This window comes from Choristoneura fumiferana, chromosome 12 (assembly GCF_025370935.1).
Source record: "Choristoneura fumiferana chromosome 12, NRCan_CFum_1, whole genome shotgun sequence".
Lineage (NCBI taxonomy): Eukaryota > Metazoa > Arthropoda > Insecta > Lepidoptera > Tortricidae > Choristoneura > Choristoneura fumiferana.
Window position 1 is genome coordinate 16,450,987 of NC_133483.1, and position 21,978 is coordinate 16,472,964.

At 34.7% G+C, this 21,978-nt stretch overlaps 2 long non-coding RNA genes across 2 annotated transcripts; one reads left to right on the plus strand and one right to left on the minus strand.

Annotated features, from left to right (window-relative positions):
* Positions 1–1,344: 1,344 nt before the first annotated feature.
* On the plus strand, positions 1,345–4,478 carry LOC141433503 (uncharacterized). Its single transcript, XR_012451929.1, has 3 exons — positions 1,345–1,446; positions 2,876–2,951; positions 4,018–4,478. It is a non-coding gene; the product is annotated as an uncharacterized lncRNA (long non-coding RNA).
* Positions 4,479–12,668: 8,190 nt separating this feature from the next.
* On the minus strand, positions 12,669–14,969 carry LOC141433049 (uncharacterized). The gene is made up of 3 exons (XR_012451891.1): positions 14,862–14,969; positions 14,582–14,668; positions 12,669–12,757 (listed from the first exon to the last, which is right to left on the minus strand). It is a non-coding gene; the product is annotated as an uncharacterized lncRNA (long non-coding RNA).
* Positions 14,970–21,978: the final 7,009 nt, after the last annotated feature.

Consider the following 21,978-nt stretch of genomic DNA (forward strand, 5'->3'; position numbering starts at 1 on the left):
TCTAATAACTACAATCACAAAAATCAATCCGTATTTGATTAAATTGCTAAAAGCAGTTCAAGAATTCGACGGCCCGTCGGAGTTGTTTCTATTGTTTAATTCGTCTACGAGAGAAACCGAAGAAATTATGTGTGTTATACATTTCAATTATTCTAGGTTTCCGTATCCGCTTCCATGGAGGAAATCTCCAAAATACAAGAGGCGAAAAACAAGGACTTGGGCTCGCAGGTAAAGTTCCCCTCAGGGAAAACCCAATGTGGTATGAATATGACTTAAATATTTATAGGAATGAAACGGAGAGGAAAATCGTGATTTTTAAAGCTGATAAGTTTTGAAGAATTAAATAAGTAAAACAGAACTTATTACTTTAACAAAATTATTTATTTGTATCAATGTTTTACGGTGACAATAAAAAAAAAATAGGTTTCATTGACAGTTAAACAGTTTGAAAGCTTTTGCAATCGCATTAAAAGTTAAACGTATTTCAGTGTGGCTGTTACTGTAAAAAGGAAACAATATATTTTTGGTAGATTATACATGTAACATTTTCTGAAACTAATTATCTCCTTCGCTGTTAAAAATCAAACTTTGTTATCAAAGCTGCTTATTACAAGCTTTTATTTAACTTGCAATGTTCATTTTAAATATAACCTGCCTTCAAACCTTGCAAGTCACAGCTCACCCACTTCCAGTGGTCGGAGACTTGATTTTGGTTCGGATATGTTTCTAGTGACAATGCAGGTATAATCAACAAAAAGTACAGTTGACAATAAATAAGCTAGTATCAAATATCTTTTGCAAACTAAATTTTTCTTTCCCGAAAAAAAGCTTGTAGTGAAAATAAATCATTTGATTCTTGTCTTTTGACAGAAGTCACAAGACAAGAATACACACATATATAACACACTATTCGTTATCGCGCGGGAACTGTGCATTTTTTCGGAATAAAAAGTAGCCTAATGTCACTCGCTCATAAGCTAATCTCTATGCCAAAAATCACGTCGATCCGTCGCTCCGTTACGTGTGAAAGACGACAAACAATACACACAAACATACAAAAACACACACACTTTCGCATTTATAATATTAGTATGGATGATATATATACACATATATGCCAAATTATATATGTTAGAGGACTATTAAACAATGATTTGGTGAAAAACTTAAACTAGGCCCTTCTGGATTGTAATCTAATTGTAATACTTAGTATATAGGACTCTTAACGAGCCTTATCTCATTATTATTTGTAATTTGACAGGTCAACTTATACAGATTACACGTAGGTAAACACATGGGAAGGAGGTTTTTTACCAACAATTACTTTTTTCGGTGTATCAGGTGAGCTTGGGTCCGGCGGAGGCAGCGATTGCGCAGTCGCAGCATTTTGACCAGTTGGAAGCACTCTGGAACAAGGTGTCACCTCCGCGGCGGCGCTCAAACAAGGTAGGCACACTGCTTGTAAGGACCTCCGCTAATGAGGGCTATCGCGTATGAATTCGCCGCTAGAGGCGCTAGTGTAGCGTGATGTCTTCGAAATGTCAAATCTCATAGTTTTTGAGTTACGCGGGTTTATTTATAATGAGAATAATTTTGTGAATATTTTGCATTACCTGGAATTAATTATGGCAATTATGCGTTACGGGGCAATGAATGTCTGTGTTTTGAGACAGTTTTGTCTTTCGGAAACTTTTGTCCTCCCTTTTTGTCCGAACAAAACAGGACTACGCAACACTGTGGTTGCTCGATATTTTTATGGTACGTTTTTAAGGTGTATTAAATATGATTTTAATCTAAACTTTGTTTTCACGCCCGTAATAACAGACTTTGAAAGCCACACTTAAAAACCTCACGCAACAGTGGCGCCATCTAGAAAGACTAAAAACGATAGCCCTCATTTGCGTGGGTGCACGGCTTGGCTTGGCTGGCGTGGGGTGTTTGTTTCATGATCTAATAGAGCTGCGCTGCTTAAGGCGGGTCTCTGCTCTAATGATACCTATTGAAACCGCCGTGCACCCGCGCGAGTTGTTTGGCAAAGGCGCTAATATGGAGTATGCTTCAAAGAATTTAAAGATTGGCAGCTAGTAGCGTTTTGTTACGAACACACATCGCATCAACAGCCGGAAGACGTCCACGTTGAACAAAGACTCGGCTTAGAACGCCACGATGAACGACATCTTGCCACCTGTATCCATTGTAACTCTCGCGACGTCATCGGGCCACCTAGTGGGTGGCCTGCCAAAACTAGTCTTCTCATTGTTCTGCGCACTGCTCATTTTTGTCTGATATAAAAAAATCTAGAGCCTAGTGTAGTAATCTATTCATTTTCAGAAACTGGCACGCCCAAGTCGTGTACGAGTACGCATGAGATTTACAAACACTTGGGTTGTAAATAATAAATCTCGTTGCATTGCCAGTGTTTGGTACAGCAATAAAACTGCTGAAATATTGGGTGCAAGTTGCAGCGGCGTTGATGGATTGAGATGCATTTGGCTTTATTGCCTCAGTAACATTGTTGGAAACATAACGGTGCGGTTTTGCCATTAATACCGTAAACACTTTTTACATATGCCAAAAATTACAGTATTATATAAACCGTCAATGAAACACTGCACTGTTACTAACATTGTTTATTTTTAGCATACAATAAAAAACGTACACTACTAAGAATATTAAAAAAAAAACATAAGGCTACGTACTATTGTGGCTAACCGTGCGGTTTGAACGCGCTATCTCTTTCTCAAACGATACTTTGAAGAGTGACATCAAGCTAAACCGCGCGGCTAATAGTGCATAGTGCGTACGTAGCCTTTTATTCAGGTACTTTAAGTTTTGTATATAATAATTTGTTTGATAATATATATTTTTGTTGCAGTCTCTATCAAAACAAAGTTCGTTGATTGAGAGGTTAGATTCTTCAGATGAGGACCATACACCTGTCGAAGAACAAGGTTAGTTGCATCCATTAAACTTTAGACATGCCATACAATTATATTTTAAGGTTACAATTTAATATAGTATCTTCAAAAAGAATGGGAAATATGGTAACACGGTGTAGTTTTACAATCCATGGAGTCACTAAATACTTGATAAAAGTATTTTTAAAGACAAAATAACATGGCTAAATAAATACAAATATCAAAAACATAAAGAGCATCAGATAACCCTGGTAAAGCCCAGTGTACTAAATTCAGGAAATACGTTTAAGGAAATAATTATCAACTTTGGGAGCGCCAAAGTTCGCATACTCTTCCCTAGTCATGCCGTATTTTTTGTCCGAATCATCGTTTGTCATAATTTTTCCCCACTGAAACCTTACATTTTTCTGAAATTTTTAAATGGTCATCCTATAGAAAACTATAGGTTAGGTTAGGTTTGTTTTATAACAATTCTGAACAATTATTGGATTCAGTGAAAAAAGGGTTATGACAAACAATCATTCTGACAAACATTACATTCGGACTTTCAATAAGTTAGATTAGTTAGTTATATTCAATGTCAGTTATAAGAATTGTATTGAAATCGTCAAAGATTAGTAATAATTATAAAAAATAAAATTCTAAGCATTTCATATGAATGAAAACAATTAAAATAAGGCTGGTTCTCCTCAAGGGATCGTCAGACTGAAAACACATTGAAATTAACATTAAAAAAGAATAATGGCCAAAATGTCAAGGATATGTAAAAATTAATACATTAGGCAATAATTCAGTAACAATTTAAATGTCAATGTAAAAACAATAAAATTAAAACAAGAAATATAATAACAATTCAAACAATAAAATTAAATTTCAGATTTATGGATTCATTTACCGAATATGCGAGCCGATATGGACCCAAAAATGCATATTACCTACCAAAATTTCATTTATAATAAAGTAATTTCGACTTTGTAATATACTTTATAAAAGTGGCGGCACCATGGATTCTTAAACCACAGCGTGATACTTAATATCCTACCTACCTTCTGAATATTTCATTTAGGTATTACATTGTTCTTCTTTTTTTTCTGTTCAGTTTATCTGCCCAAATCCAAGCACTAACACGAGCTATGGTTTTCCGCCCACAGAGCACATGGTGGAATGAAGAAGAGGTATTTATGCACCGGCTTGATCATCTTCTAGTCAGCTAAAGCACAATTATACCCAAACTTATACACTAAAGATTAAACTTTAAAGAAACTTTGTAAGAGCTGGTCTCGTTTTGTTAAACTAAACTAATTTTATTATGGAAATCACACCGATTTGTCAAAAGTTTTTTTTAGTTTTGCGTTATCGGATGGTCGAATATTTTTTGTCCTAATTTATTAGCTTTATTACTTGGTCGAATAGAAAAGAATAGAATAGAATATATTTATTTGCAAAGAATAAGTAGTATGATTATTTTATAATTGAAATAATACCGAAACCACTTTTTAAAACAATTATAAAATGAACCTAACCTATTCTAAAGTTTGTTAATAGCTATGTTAATTCTTTGATAGAGATAATCACGTTCACTATAAAAATTCAATCATAAGACGTAAAAATATTCGGCGATACGAAGGGCACCGAATTTAAAACGTAAACGTCACAATCGGTTTTTTTTTCGACAACGGGTAAGCATAGTTATATTAGCGTATAGGACTCCTGCCTCTTGCAATGTGATCTTCTAGGTGTAGCTTCTGTCATTTCTGGACCAGTTTCAGTACATCGAAATATTAATTTTATAATGAGTATGAAATTGTCACCATTTTTTTCCGCTAAAAATACGCAAACTTCTACTAAGTCGCAATCTTCTTAACAAAAAAAGCACTGAAACTGAAAGAGAAAGCAATCAAGGTAGCTTGAAGAATATTCACCAAAGCATACCCGACATTTCTAACAGAGAAAAAGATGCGTAATAAATAATAGGTGATGTTAATTTTCTGACTACTTAGTAAAATTTTATAAAACTCAACAAAACAATACCCTCACCATAATTTGTTGAAATGAATAAGATATCACTAAAATCTTATTTCAATGAACAAATTTTGTCTTAGCGAAAATCATAATAAGTTAGCATGAAATTGAAATGAGGAACTGGTCCGTGTTTGGTAAGTCTACCATAAGTAATAATAATTCTATATTAAGACGTGGTTCGAGTCGAGCATCTTAAGGGTAGCGTTCATTTCACGTTGTGATACTTCCCATTACTATTGTGTAGCGTAAAATATTCGTTATAAGAGCTGTAGAAAACGCTTATGGAAAATGTTAGTCAAATTCTTAGCCATGGCGTTGCAATCCTTGAAATAGACTTTTTCAACATATTTTTCAACTGCATTACTTTTAATGGTTCTGACGACATGTAGTGTTTTTAAGCAACAATTTCATCTTCGTATTATGTAATATTCCACCCCATATCACATTTAAATGATACATTGTTGTAATTAAAAGTTAGCTCTTATAGAATAAAGGTGTACTCTACCCCTCAATTAAATTGCCATTGGTCGAAGAAATTAAGGCACTATCTCGGTCAAAAATCAAAATTATAATTACCTATTTATTACTTAATTACTTCGTTCGTTGATGACAGGAGTGGAGACAGTTACTGTGTGACTAGACAAGATCCAAACGCGTCAAGGTGTTTCGATTGATTTCTACAAATATGTAGGTATATTATTTCCATTCGTGCATTGTCTTAGCGTTCTTGTTTGTAGAAAGTCACTTGTGGCATACTGATTGGCTAATATGCCTTTTTGTAATAAGATACATTTTTTCTTCAAATTGAGTTATTTTAAGGACCACATCTACCGTACATGCGTATTTAGGTATACTCAGCAAAAATACACTACAATTTCCAAAAAAAAATTAAGACAGATGTTATTACTATGAAAATACGGTTGATATACGTCTTACATGATGAGCATCTTCGCATGGATACAACATATTGATAGCCTTGACTGTATAGGTAGAGTCATTCACGATGACGCGTGCCGTGGTTCTTATTAAAATGTCATTAATGTCTAAATTTGACAAAATCACGTGTCTAAATTTGACAAAATCACGTGTCTTCGTGGATGACACTAGGCATATGTATAAGAAGGTTGATATCTTTATCTAAGTGTTTATGAAAATACACCATGTGTCATAATTTCTCCGGCCAATATTAAACTAGTGTTTTCCAAGCTGTGATCCCTTATAAAGACTTCTACATAAGTACACATATTATATTCAACATAATTACAATAGATTTAACGTGTATTTGCATAATGTAGAATATTTAGCATACTCGGCTATCATAATAATATAAACACCTTGTACCGAATAGGTACCGGATCTTTCTACACGATTTACGTATACATTCGTAGCTGCATATAACATCATCAGCACTTAGTAGGTAGAGCTTGTTTGGTACCTCTGCAAACACTATTTCTTAATTGAATAACATAAACGAGTAGCAAGATTAGCGAAGAGGTAAACCTTGTCAGCGAAGTCGGGTTTATTATAAGAATAAAAAAAACTATTTTAATGAGTTCCTTGTTTATAATATAAAAATGAAGCACGTCAGCATTTGGCTTCCTAATTATTATTTTACACAAAAAAGTTAAAACACTAGCCATATTTACTTCAGAAATTTGGTAACCGTTAATCGTGTGTTGAAAAGATGTCACTTTAAAAATTGTCTTTTTACATTTATTAGAGCAGTGTTTAAGTTTTTTATGATAATGCCATATGGTGTTTAAGTACATTAAATAACCGGCACTAGCAAAGGATATTCTTTAGCCGCCCTACGCAAGCAGATTTACGTCAACAAGGCACTGTGACGCACCTAGCTTACGCAAAACTTTACGCACGTACGATCTTATACTGTAAGTGTCACAAAATATTACACTGCCTTTTAAGATAGATTTACGGAACACTTTTTTCGAGTATCAGGGGCAACAAAAGAAACTCAAGGAAGCGAGTACGAGCTCATCTATTATCAAGTGGTTGCATAATTCGTACATTAATTTACATTTATATCTTATTTTATATTCGGTCGGGAACCGATCGTTATTGTCGTATTTATTGTACCCGCAGTAAATTTATAATCTGCATTTTGTAATTTTTAACCGAACATAAATTAATGGAGTATTTTTTGCATTCCTAGATCGGAAAACTCCAAAGAAAGTAATTTGCAGGTACAAGTCAGGTAGAATTGTCTCTAAAAAAGGATTAGACTTTACGAGAAGTCAAATGGTTTTAAGTGTTCCATTTTCATGATTACCTATTATAATCAAACCATTTGTGAAAAAGCTGAAGAGAATCTAGATTTTATCATGGGTTTTCATTTATTACGTGCACTCGATTTAATATCAGGTTAAGGCTCTATAAAGATTATGTAAAGTACCAATTCTTTCCGACGAGACGCTCATAATTTTCAGGTCATTTCGTTTGCCTACAATAACAGTGTCTAAGCTAGTACTTACTACTAAAGCTTAAGATATAACAGATTGTGACACAATAGTGTCAAAAGCACAAAAAGGTTATGTTTTCCATAGTTTATTTTAATTAAAAATACTTTATAAGTAAATTATACCGTAATTTTCAATTGTTTAAATTTCTTGCTTTATTTTTACATTATATATTTTTTTTACTTCAAATACCTACTCTGCTTTTCAATTTATACACGTGCGACGTCTTGTTTGTGAAAATGCGGCTGTTTATTTTATTATTATTAAATTAAAGTTTTACTTGTTAAGTAACCTAATTGAATTTATATTGAGGTAATGGAATTCATTATTTTAAACCTATTTGTTTTGTTACTGTTATTGTTTTTAATTTGTTCAGTAACTCGTCGTTTAAATTTATCCGCAATAATTTGCAGAAAAATGTTGTATTAGGCTTAATTATAAGTAGATTTAGTTGCATTAAATTAAATGTGTAGTTGTTAAACATAGTATTTCTACTGTTAATTAGAAAATGCAATAATATCTCATAAGTAGTTGCACCTATTTGTAGAACAAATTGTAGAACTTAATTCTTCGACGATGTGCAAATAAAAAGTCTCTTAGGGCAATTTAAACGGAATTTAAGGCAATTTAAGGTTTGTTTAAAGACTTATACAATTCAAATTTAAAAAAAAACCGTGTAAGCAGTAATCTAGTCAATGGTACTTGAGACTCAAAATGCAAAAAATATATCCAACCCAGTGAATGTTAACGACGAAGTGGAAATTATTATTGTGTTCGCAAAATCTTTTAGTTACCAGCATAATAATTATATAATCTCGTATGTGCCCTACACAATAATATAATAAATATAGTTACGGTTGGACGCTGTCACCTTGTTGACTATTTGTATAGAATTTTATATATTTTATTGTTTCGTATTCCTCCTATATGAACATTATTTTTGACCTATCGTGGTGTTATATCTGAAAATATATTCTCTGTGTTTCTTATCTGTTGTTTTATTTACATTACCTAAATCATCTAGGTCTTTCCAAAAACATAATCATATATATTCACACGATTAATAATTAATTTACAATCGAAAATATTTTGAACCAACCGTAAGCCCCAAGTCGCAAAGCCCCATAATAATTAAATAGCTAATCTAATCGTACGACGATAATTCCTATGTTATCAATACCAACCAGCTGCCTCTAATATCAATTACAGGCGATAAAATAAAAATAAAACATCATTACACAAAATGCAATCAAACTGAATGCTTCGTGCTAAAAACAAAAGTAAAGAAGTATTAAATGCATCTCCGTGGTAATGTGCAAGAAGAAGAAAATAAGTTATTACCAAAAAAAAATTAAGAAAAGGCTGCGTTACGAAGAGATAAATGTTCTTTGGCTTCATTTACGAAGAAATAAAAGTGGTTGATTCGATCATCAATGAAGAAATGGACCCTGGAAACTGGACAAACGTGTGGTTCGATTTGGACACAGGACAAGTTATTTTTGCCCCCACGAATGAGACAACCGTCGCCACGATTCTTACTCTGGCTATGAGCAGTATAGGGATAGGTTTATCGGCCGTTGCCCTAGCACTGTTACTCCTGACTGCTATGCTCTTCGCTGAATGGAGGCAGATCTATAAAAATCAACTACTGATACAGTTCATAACCGCTCGATTTATTTACGTTCTCCTAAGATATTTCAACAATGTAAGTTATGTGTTTGGATTGTACGAGTTAGCTCAAAATACCATCTTCTACAAAATATTTATTCTTCTTTATACCGAAGTGGCATTCGTATTTTGGATGTTTATTTTTAGTAAACAGTTATACACAAGCTTAGTGAAAGTTTTTAATGTTAATGAGAGCCACATGATCAGAGACTCCTTATTGGCATGGGCTCTACCTATAGTTATAGCATTAACACTAACACTTCTAATCAGTTTATTGGAAGACGCTTATACCTTAATTAATTGTTTATATCTTTTCGTTCTCAAGTGGCCTTTATTAATATCTAATGCTGTTCTTTTATGTATAAGTTTACGATCAGTGTTAAAGACTAAAACAAGGGCAAGGAATAATCGAAAAACAGTATTTGTGATGATCTTAATGATTTTTGCCTTTTGTTTTCAACAATTGTTTATGGATATTTATGTGATCGTTTACGTATCAATGCTTCGTAAAAAAGTGAAAATACCAGAGGCAGTAAATGCTGTGCATGTTGCATTGAATATCTTTGCTTTGTACCAATGTGCGATGTCTGCTGCCTTCTGGGTGTTTGGGAACGCAAAGACGAGAGAGTTGTGGAAGTTTATTCCTAAGAACCAAAGAGTGATAAGTCAGATAAGTAGTCAAAACCAAAGGATGTCTACAAAGTTGTGAAGTTGTGAACTGAATAGAATATTATTTGTCTCAGGTGTCTTTTTTTTATAATAATCTCATTTTTGTATATAATTTAAATTTAAGTAAGCTTAAAAGAATAAGTAGTTTTATCTTGTAAACCTTCATTTCACAAAAATATACCGAATTATACATGTTTTTATAATGTTGTTTTAAGCTGATTGAACGTTATTTGTAATAAACTTATGCTTACAGATATTATGTTGATAATAAAAAGATGATATCGTATAATCCCACCACGGATAATAATAATCTGAATTAGACATGTATCGTAAATAATCTACTGATAATTGCTGATGAGTTTCGAGAATATTAGCGGCGCTTACATGCGAATGAGGCTTACTGACGTTTTATCAGCTAATTACTTAGACTTTCTTTTAGAATCATCATGACAATACTACGTACCTATTTAGATAGATAAATTCCTTTCGATATTGAGATCCATTACTACTTAGACTTTAAAATGTTTTTTTTGCTAGAAGCAAATGAGTATTCCCCCCCCCCCTTCCCTCCACAAGCAAAACCGTTAGCTTGTAGAATATGAAAATAAAAATTGGTCAAGTGCGAGTCCGACTCCTACATGAAGGATTCCGTAAACAGTTCAGTAAAAGTTTTTCTTAAAATTCTTCTAGTATAAGTTTTTTTTGCTGGCTGTACTTTATACCCCTGGTTAGCAAAGTACTCGTCAAGACGAGTCCAAACTCGATGCGGTCGTGTCGTTTATCACAGAGTTCCTATGGTCACGTCACCCGCTAGCTTCATCATCACTTCATCAGATCAACTCCATGTCATAATAATATTGCATTGTCATCGGATTTATATACATGAGTGTAAAATTTCAGCTCAATCGGTTGAAGATATCCACTTCAAATTTGAGTTGAAGGATTCCACCCAACCAAATTACACTGCAAATAAATACAATGCTAGTAATAAGTTTTTGTAAAAAAAAAAAATTTTAATACAAGTTTTTTTGCCGAATGTACTTTTTGTTGACTGTACTTGCATTGTCATCTAAACTAAATATCTGTACCAAATTTCAAGTCGGTACTATTAACTATTGAGGAGTTCCCTCCTGCAGAGACGATCCTGGCAGGACCACCAAGATGTCACTATCAGGGGCCTATTACATAATTAGATTAATAGTTAGCAATTTACAAGTTGTGTTATTTCGTGTTGCATAAGTATTTTGTGTTTTCACTAATTAAGTATTAGAAAATTATGTTGCATAAATTACTAATAATATCTTGAAAGTTACAAGCAAATTCATCATTATTTACAAGTACCTACTAATAAATTTCGTTGCATACCATATTTTTGCTAACTTGTGAGCAAGTAACCAAGTTGGCTGAGTGAGGTAAACCTTTGGCCATCTGTAGACTTAGCAATGAAATATATAAATCTTGGCGGGAACAGTTAACGACAACGTAAAACTTTTTCGAAATTTCTAAGTGCGCAATTGGTTTGGGAAGTAATTTGGATCAATTTACACCAGCTGTGTTTATTCCAGAAACTACATCCGAAAATCAAAATAATACGGATACCGCGTATGCAGATCAGGAATAATCAGAATATTGATGATTCTAATTTTTTTTTAAGTGTACATTAGTTGTTAGTAACAACGAAGAATTTCATCAAATTGTTCAAATTTCTTTATTAAGTAATAAAAGTAAAGAAAAAGTTTTTTCCTAAAGTTGAACCTGTCCATTTCTATACCTATTTTTTGTTAGATACTAGCTTTTGCCCGCGACTTCGCCCGCGTGGAATTCGGTTATCGCGCGCTTTTCCCTCGGAAACTATTCATTTTTCCGGGATTAAAAGTAGCCTAATGTCACTCTCTGGCCCATAAACTATCTCTATGCCAAAAAAAGACGGACAAACATACAAACACACACACTTTCGCATTTATAATATTAGTATGGATTGATCATCGTCATCGTCGGATAAATGCAAAATATTAAACATTTTTCGTCGATTAGGCCGTAGCCAAATCACTTGTAATTCAAAACTACCCTGGTCCTTGTTTACGTAATAATAAATACAAGTACAACTAATAATTTGGATTTTTAGACTCGTATTGCAACAAAAGCTAATAAAATGCGTATTAGTTATTAGGACTCATATTTTTTCACTTGTATTTTTTAACTCGTATTTTATTGTGCAATGTATGCGTATAGCACGTGGCACGGAATTCCGAGGACCTGGGTTCGATTCCCAGCGCTGGTCTTATTTTTCTGGTTTTCTTTTTTATATTTCAGTTTGTACTTTCGATATGGGTTTTACGGGATAACCATAAAAGTAACAAAAAAAATTGGAATTGAAATAAAAATACAAAAAGATTCCAAAAAAACAATCTTAATTTGATTGCTTAATAACGACATCTCTTGTCCGGGTGAGCGGTCAGTTCCAATGGGGTGCTGAAAGTTTCTCGATGAGGTCTACAGCATAGTTGTCGCTAGTGTCACTGCTTAAGTTACTAAATAAGAAAACAAACAAGCTGAGATATGTGGTGCATAGGAGAAATTCGTGCCTGTATCACTGTCCAGTGGTAGTGTAGTGATATAGCAAGTGGCACGGAATGCCGAGGATCTGGGTTTGATTCCTAGCGCTGGCCTTATTTTTCTGGTTTTTCTATGCATCTATATTTCAGTTTGTATTTTCGATATGTATTATAAGCCTCGTAAATAATCTTAAATACTTAGAACCAATTTTTTTTTGTATAAATTAGTGACGGTGCGAATTTGGCGAGCGCTTTATCAAAGTTGGCTTCATTGAGGTTTGTGATTCAAAAATTGCTTCATTAATTTTGAACAAAACGAATAGACCACACAATCAGACAATCACTATATTATATTATCGAAGCTTTTATAAAACATCATTAAAATCGAAAACTTAAAGGTAAATATTCAAACGACATAGCTAGCCGTTTCTAGGCGACTCGGTCAAAAACGCTGAAAACAAACAAGTTTCTTGTATAGCGGCATAGAAAGAGATAGCTGCGGAAAGTACTTAGGTATCGTTTGTCTAAATTAAGTGTTTAAAAACAAGTGAATGAGTGTATACCTAGTTTATTTTGTAAAGACAATTTGTTATATAATTAGTATAGTGATTGTAGATAAGATATTGATCTATTGATATGAAAGAATTAATAAATCATTTTTAAAAATACCTACCGACTAATATAACAGGTCTATTTATGCATTATAGGTACACACTTTTAAACCTAGGTATTGTTTTTTTCCTCAGTTACCTAATACCTAAGCACATTGTACATGTTGCTAATTAAAGTTGGTTAGGTTAGGTTAGCCTACTTTTTTTCGTCCTTCGGAAATCGAAAAAAACTCCTTTTCTTATCTTTGGCTGTTGACAAACACCCATAAAATGCACAGTATATCACCATTTCGCAAAGTTATTGCTCCCGAACTTAGTGCCGTGCGACGGTGCGGCCGACATACATCGCGTTGCGCGCCCGACTGCTTTCCTGCGGTTTTCCTGCAATCTGCGCTTGAGGGGTGGGGTAACTCGAACCGGTGCGGGGCGGAGCGTGTCCATTCTGTACGTCAGTACTATTATATATTCTGTGGTACTGGGCAAGACCTCCGAGATGCACCGGAGAGGGCTATAAGCACCGCTACTTTCTGGTCACGGATACTTTGAACGAGTGAAGCCATCGACACGAGAACAAGAAGACGGCTTTAGAGATAGAGCCCTGTGACAGACAGACTGACAGACAGACAGACAGACAGCGGAGTCTCAGTAATAGGGTCCCGTTGGCACCCTTTGGGTACGGAACCCTCAAAATATCAGCCAAGTACAAGTTAAGGAAAAGTAGTCGACCAAGACTTGATATTAAATATTTATCGCATGTTAGTACGGAACCCTACACTGCACATGACACGACACGCGCTTATCTGTTTTTGAATTTGGTTTATAAACTGATAAACTGCTTTATATCAACACGTTGTACATGCCCTGTTTATCGTACCTATAACGAAGGAGAAAATAGGAGGACCTTTACTCATTTATTCTAAAAATGTCGGATTTGCGTAAAATAAGTTTAGTATGTAGTTCACAGAGCGAGCATTTCAACTTGAGACAGATAACAGATAGATAGACAAAACATGTACTGAGCAATCTGTCGATATCAGGTTTGTATGTCGATCCACCATCCGTCTTTCGGCTGCCCAGTTATCTCCTCTCTACATCGCATTTTTTAACCAATTCTCGTGAAATTTTGTGAACAGATTTGATAATTACGTGAATGTTTTTGCCGATTCAGTATTTGTATTATTTAATTGGCAGAGCCATGGGCCTTGAAAACGTAAAGAAATGTACTTATTTATGTATTTGAAGAACTTATAGGATCTACTAAATACGATCACTATTCGTAGATCAAAGACGGTATATTTCATAGCTTACATTCTATTTACACAAATAGTGCTTAGGTACAGCTAAAAATTTTATGTCGTGAAATTTTCATGGGATAAGCTTTTGTTTTAATTTTTACACTGAGGCGAAGCTGCAGGCATAAGCTATATCAGAATAAAAAGTTACGAAATAAAGGGATCGTTTTCGAACATTCTAGAGGTTTCCGAGGGTCCTGCTTCGTTTGATTGCTCAAAGGATCGTAAAGAAACCCGATTTCATACCTACTTCAACGTTTGTTTTTCACTTTTCGTTTACCTACACTAGGTGACATTTATAACTTACCTAAGCATAAATGTTTGTGTAGAGTCCTTACAAAAATACTTTTTTATGTTGTAAATAAAACTCACGAGGTGCAAACCTCCTTCTTTTTAGGGTTCCGTAGTCCTTCAAGGAACCCCTTAAGTTTCGCCATATCCGTCTGTCTGCGACTTAGCCTAGGGATGCAAAGAAGCTGTAATTTTGTTTGAGTAGGTATTCATTAGGGTGGAGTGTCTTTCTACGTATGAAGAAAAAAAAGTTGTTTAATCAGTCTCCAATACCTCTAAAAACTTGCATATGGGCTAGTTTCTTACATAAATATTTTTATATTATTTTTTCGACGTAACATGTTTTAGCCCTCTACCTTACCTTAAAGATTTGATTTTTGAATGAAAGTTTCGTAATTTCGCATAAAAACAAATAAATATGTTGTATGCTGAAAAGTGGCGGAACATCAACTTGAATCAATAATTTTATCAATACGTAGGTATGTATTGTTCGTGTTGTGTATATTTTATTCGTGTTGCAAGTCACATAAACCTACATAAACGAAATTGGTAGTTTGGTAGTGTTGGCAGTCTATTTAATTTAAAATGTTAGTGCATTTAGCGCATTACAAAGGCGTTTTACTTAAACTAAGGTATATTTCGAATAAGATGACAACATACTTTGAAGTAAAAACACAATATTTTACGGCATTTAACTTATCGATTTTTTCAAATCTTTGAATGACAGTAGAGAGCTCAAAGTAAGTAGGTTTAAATACGTTTATTTTTTTCATAATAAGTTAAGCCTAGTTTAGACTTGCAAGAAAAATCGTGCAAGTTGCATTACATTGCGAGGCCGTAAAGCCATCGAGTTTGTAGTGGTCAATCGATGATTTTTTTTGCAACTAAAAAAATCATCCTCACTTTACGTGTAGGGGACGTACTTACTATATTTTTTTTTCCAAAATTTATTTTTACCTTTTCGTCGGCGTAGTTAAAGCCGAGTTTACTTACTATATTTTTTTTTCCAAAATTTATTTTTACCTTTTCGTCGGCGTAGTTAAAGCCGAGTCTTAAGGACCATTTTTAGGGCTCTGTAGCCAAAATGGTAAAAACGAAACCCTTATAATTTCGCCATGTCTGTCTGTCTGTCTGTCTATCTGTCTGTCTGTCTGTCCGTCCGCGGCTTTGCTCAGGGACTATCAATGCTAGAAAGCTGTAATTTTGCACGAATATATAATATGTAAACTATGCTGACAAAATGGTACAACAAAAAATAAAAAATAAATGTTTTTTAGAATACATCCCATAGACGTAAAGTAGGGGTGTTTTTTTTCTCATTCAATCTTGTAGTGTGGGGTATCGTTGGATAGGTCTTTTAAAACCACACAGGGGGTTGCTAAAACGATTTTTCGATTCAGTGATTTGTTTGCAAAATATTCAACTTTAAAGTGAAAATTTTCATTAAAATCGAGCTAAAACGTGAAAAATTTGAAAAAATTCAAGATGGTAGTAAATATGTCAAACTTACAAGGAAAACTATAACGGTTAAGTTTTCTTGAGAATTATTAGCAGTTTAAGAGTAAATAGCAGCCTAAGGTATAAAATATAGCTAAACTTGGAATATTCCGTACAAAATATGAAATCCTTAGAAAAATATTACTTAATTTTTTCTTAATGGCTACGGAAACCAACTTCGGGCGTGTCCGACACGCTCTTGGCCGGGTTTTTTCGATTTAGGGATACTAGTTTACAAAATATTTGGGCTAATTTTTGTTAGAGGCAAGTGTCCTCTCCCCTCCACGAGATAAACCATTATCTTGAAAAATCTAAAAATAATTATGATAGTAGTATAATTAAGTGAATTTAAAAGGAAAACAATTAGAGCTTAGTAGGTTCTACAAGTTAAGCCCTACAATGCGCGTGGCCAACCCGCACTTGACCGTTTTTTTGAATTCGGTATAAGAGCTGCTTTACCTATATCAACATGTTAATAAATACAGGAAACAATCGTGGAAAATAAAGTTAAGAATTCTAAGAACTTAATTCTTTTTTAATGAAACGATGCGACTCGACGAGTTCCTTGAAAAAATCCCGGAATTTCAAAATTGAACTGCCAAATGCAATGCTGACGAGCGAAACCGCACGTAAAACCTAGTAATTTTACTATATAATGTTATTCAGTGCCATACAATGGAAACATGCCATACGTTCTACCTTCACTAGCGCAATAACGTATCTATCTATCTAAACACACGCCAGCTACTAAACTTTAGTAATTAGGTTTAAAACCAGCTTAACTGCGGTCGAAATTGGCGCGTAATTACTACTAGGGATAGGCGTCACAAATTTTAGCTTAATCTTGCCACTGACGTACCAAATTCCTTAAGTTCTGAAACAGTTGGATGTAATAAAATGTCGCGAACGGTTTAATTAGAGTCAGTATTTTGAATAGAACGCTGTAAAGGTCTTCTTCTTCTTCTCTTTTAAAATATGGCTTTTCTGTCCTAATTAATAGGACAATTTCGCCAGTGTCAAAGTATACTCTCTTTGAGAGGGACGTTGTACGGTGGTTGTAGTTTTTGCAACTTGATAGTAAAATTCCAGAAACCACGTGGACACAACTTGCGCATTAAAAAATGTCAGACACGAGAGAAATATAGAATTTTGTGATCACTGTTCACTGTTAAGGTAAATCGCCGCATAAAACACTATCAAAATTATACTTCAACTAGCCAAAGAAACAGAAATAGCAAAATTAGATATTGTCTACATCCGCCATGTTCGAATGCTACAAATCAATCGATAAAGGTCAATGCGGAGACAAAGCTGATGACACCAATCAACTGACGCGCCTCCTTTTTATGAAAAGTTTTGGTGGCCTAATGGTTTGAGCTATGGCCTCTCAAGCAGAAGCTCGTGGATTCGAGCTTGGGCTCGCAACTCTGAGTTCATCGGAATGAGGGCTATCGTTTTTTGTCTCACTAGATGGCGCACTGTTGCGTGAGGTTTTTAAGTATCGCTTTCAAAGTCTGTTATTACGGGCGTGAAAACAAAGTTTAGATTAAAATCATATTTAATACACCTTAAAACCGTACCATAAAAATATCGAGCATGCCACAGTGTTGCATAGTCCCAAAACTATGAGATTTGACATTTCGGAGACCTCACGCTACACTAGCGCCTCTTGTGGCGAATTCATACGCGATAGCCCTCATTTACGTGCGAAATTACATATGACAGGCCGTAGCTGCTGAATAAGGGAACAACATTTGTACATAAACTATTTTGGCTCGAGGTTTTTTTTTATATAGATTACTCACAACTACTACCTACAAAATATAAAAAAAATTACATACATACGAGTGAAACACATAACCCTCCTTCTTCGCAGTCGGATAAAAACCAAGTAGTTACGCAGTAAAACGGTAATAAGTAAAAAAAAAACTCCTGAACTAATAGATATTTTTGAGTAGTTTTCGGGTATAAAGTTCTACAGCTGCCTATCCTATAAATGAGGTTAATTATATCAGAACATATTATTTGTCATAGTCATAAATAAGGTATTTTCTATAGATCAATGTTATTTGATATTTACTATATGAAGTGATATTTTGCCGCAAGCTTCTCTCCCCACAGAATTAAACACCACCTTGTATAGCAACAAGATCCGTCCCCTACTAGTCCTAAGGCGTAAAGGGCAGAGATCAGCATCAGCATTATGAATATTTTTATAGGCTATGGTTGAAGTTCTCTTAATGAAACATCGAAGCGGGGTTATGGCGCGTAAAAATAATGATGGAGCATAAAATCCGAAGGCGCTTACTGTAAATACGAGTTACAGATTTCTTGTTCACGGGCTGGAGATTTTACGGCGTGAAAATAGCCCAAGAAGAAGAAAAAATTGGGTAAGTTATTTTTGGTTGGATTGGTTGCAGGAACGTTATATGAAACTAACAACAAGATGAGGTATGAAGGTATTTAGAGTTTATTTATTGCGTTCATGTAACAAAAGCATTATCTTCTTCTTTCTTTAATATATAAAATAGGCTAGACGACTAAAAAAAAACTGTTTTGTCGGTCAGTTAGATAATTAAAAAATATTGTACACGTATTTTTTCTTTTGTTTGACAAACAAAAAATGACGAGGATACAGTGCTTAGAAGTTTCGAGTGAAGTCACTATTTTGGGAGGGTGCGAAGTACTAGGTGGGGGTAATGAAATCTATCGCAGCGCTCATAGTGGCCAAAAGAAGAAATTATCTAGGCTCTGTCATCTGTCATACTCATATGAATCTGTCATTAACAAAGCAAATTTGTATAGACTTTAACTACCTAATTTTAGTAATACTAGATGTTTGTGTTATGATGCGAGCTTGAATTATTGAACACTGTCCCTGTTTTGTTCTTAATTCCTCTACATCTCGGACATGTTCAGCAACAATGTTCCTTATGAAACGGTTTGTGGTTGAAATTTTATATTGAGTGATACTCACAAAACCGGTCTCCAAAATGATACTCATTTTGATCTGAAAACGATATTTAATTTATTACTAGCGATATAAGGACGATTATATAATTTTACTATTATTCAAAGAAACCAATAAGATAACTTTATCTTTTCGTTTTACAGTAAAAGTACACTAAACATGAAGTAAACAAACCCTGACATAACTAAAATAAAACACATTTTTTGAATAAATTTTACTTACCTCATTTAATTTTTATGACCAAAAATGAATTCACAACCTTTTGTCCACCCAAATCACGGTATCACAGTAATTTTGTATTATAAATTAATACGTTAAGGTTTGATTTTTGTCACAATGTCGCGATGAAATTTCAAAACGTCAGAGCATCAGAGCCGAGCTGATGTCGTGCACAGAGCCAATTAATACCTAGTGACGTCACAAGCCCCCACTCCGTAAGTTTGATGATCTATGTCGATTTTTAATAATTTGATAAACCAAAAAATACGTGTCCCATATTTTTCCATAATCTAACTATCGGACTAAATATAATGATATATTTGTTACCCAGTCGTCATCCCTATTCTCAGGTCAAAAATGTTTGTGACCAAACTCCTTCGAGATGGCTTGACCGATTTTTATGATTTTTTTGTGTATATTCGGTAGGTCTGAAAATGAGATGTAAACCATTTTGCATACTTGTACGCGGACGGAGTCGCAGGCAACAACTAGTTTTGTTATATATTTTTTACAGTGTAGGTAAGTAGTGCGTACCTACTTACTAATTAACTACACACATCAAAAAAGTTTTGGAATACTTAGGTACTCATTATTTCTAGGCAAATTTGACGTTTGACTCAGTAGTTATCTACGAGTATACCTATAAAACAGTACCGTGACTGACTGACTGACAGCCTGACAGCTGACGCACAGCCTAAACTACTGGTGCTAGACCAATGCTAGAGGCTTGAAATTTGGCATACATATACCACGAGTGTTGTGTAGAGGTGCACTAAGGAAGGATTTTTCGAAATTCACACAGGGTAGGGAAATATCTCAACTTATTGTTTCTTTGTTTGTAGTCGAATCTCTGAAACTATTGAGCCGATTTTAAAAATTCTTTCACCGTTAGTAAGCTACACTATTCTTGATTGACATAGGCTACTTTTTCTCCGGGAAAATGCAAATTTCCCACTAGATGGAAATAAGTTAATTCAACTTAGAGGCTGATTAAAAAAAACACTAATAGAAAGCTACAGACTCTGATTAACAACAAAAAAAATAAAAATGGGGTCAAAATAGTCATTTCTGTCCCACGGGAACTTTACACTTTCTCGGGACAAAAATGACCTATTTCAAATAATTTATTGAATCAGGCGTTACTTTGCGGAGGTCCATATCAATGAACTAAAAGAATACGGTGTACGGTTGTGTCACTCTGAAGATGGGCTCTGGTTGAGTTCGAAACGCGTCATTGTAGTGTGGTGGTGGTGATAGATGGGTTTGTGTGATTTGTGTGTGTTCTTACAGTGTGGAGGTGGAGGAACTGCATGAACACGCATATTTTGCATAAGCTTAGCTATCGTAAGGTCGTGGATGAGCAAGGAAATTCTTTTAGTTCATTGACCTATTTCAATCAGAAACAGTACAGCTTTCTATGAGTGAAAAATGTTTTTGCATTTATTTTTATCCATCGGGAATTTTGCATTTTGCCGAGGAAAATTAGCCGTGTCAATCAGGCATAGTATAAGGCTTTTTACTGCTGAAAGAATTTTTAGAATCGGCCCCGAAGTTATATTTACTTTTCTATCCCGCGGTAATTTTGCATTTTCGTTACGGCTGCGGAGCCCCGTCCTGGACGTGTCTGACAGCCTCTTGGCCGGTTTTTAAGACTTATATAGACATTTCACGATTAGGACCGTAAAGATTGGACATTTTACTACTTTGACATTTCGCGATTTGGACCGTCCGAGACATAGACATTAGTAAAGATTGGACATTTTACTACTTTGACATTTCGCGATTTGGACCACCCGAGACTTGGACGTGGCACGACTTAGACGCTGAAAGACATGGACCTCTTACGATGTGGACACGATTTTGACACTGGACATTTTACGACTTTGACGTAAGACGCCGAGGGCATCTCTGAGTTGCGACAGTTTTTGATTTTGAAAGCCCGTCCTGTAAAGTAAGGATTTTACACTTAAGCCCTTGTACGTAGGACCCATCGCAATACGCAGCATCTCATGCCGTCGACCCTAGAGCCTTTTCAATTAACTTTTCCTTCGGTCATCTGACAGCACACTTGCGTAAATTTGAAGTGAAGAGGACGTGTAGGTAATTGAAAGGTATACGCTACGGGTAGCTCTCTGAAATTGACTTTTTATTTTTTTCGATATCGCTCGCCTTTTAAATGTTAAGGGTCACAGCAATAACCAAGATACTTGCAAATAAAACTTAAATTTTTACGAACATTATAATAAGCACCTGGGTGACCGAGCTTCGCTCAGGCTAAAACTCGATAATTGGCGTTTCCCAGAGATAAAACCGAGCTAGATCGATTTTTCATCCCGAAAACCCCTACATACCAAATTTTATCGAAATAGTTGAAGCTGTTTCCGAGATTCTGATTATATCTTCAAGAATTGCTAGTTTAAAGGTATTAGATAGATAGATAGATAGATACCAACAAAACAATAAAACAACCGTGGTGACCTATATGGCCTCTTGAGCAGAGAATCGTAGGGTCAACTCCGGGTTCGCACTTCTGAGTTTTTCGAAATTTATGTGTAAAATTACATTTGAAATTTATAACGAGCCTTACGGTGAAGAAAAACATCCGCACTGAGCCCGCTTGGCAACAACGGCCTAAGCTCTGTCATTCTGAGAGGAGCCCTGTGTCCAGCAGTGGGACGTATATGAAACTTGGTATGATTCTGAGTATTGGTAAGTCCGAATATTATTCCTGTATATCCACCAAAACATTCAAGATGATGTCATATCAAAAAATATTTCAATTGAAATTAGA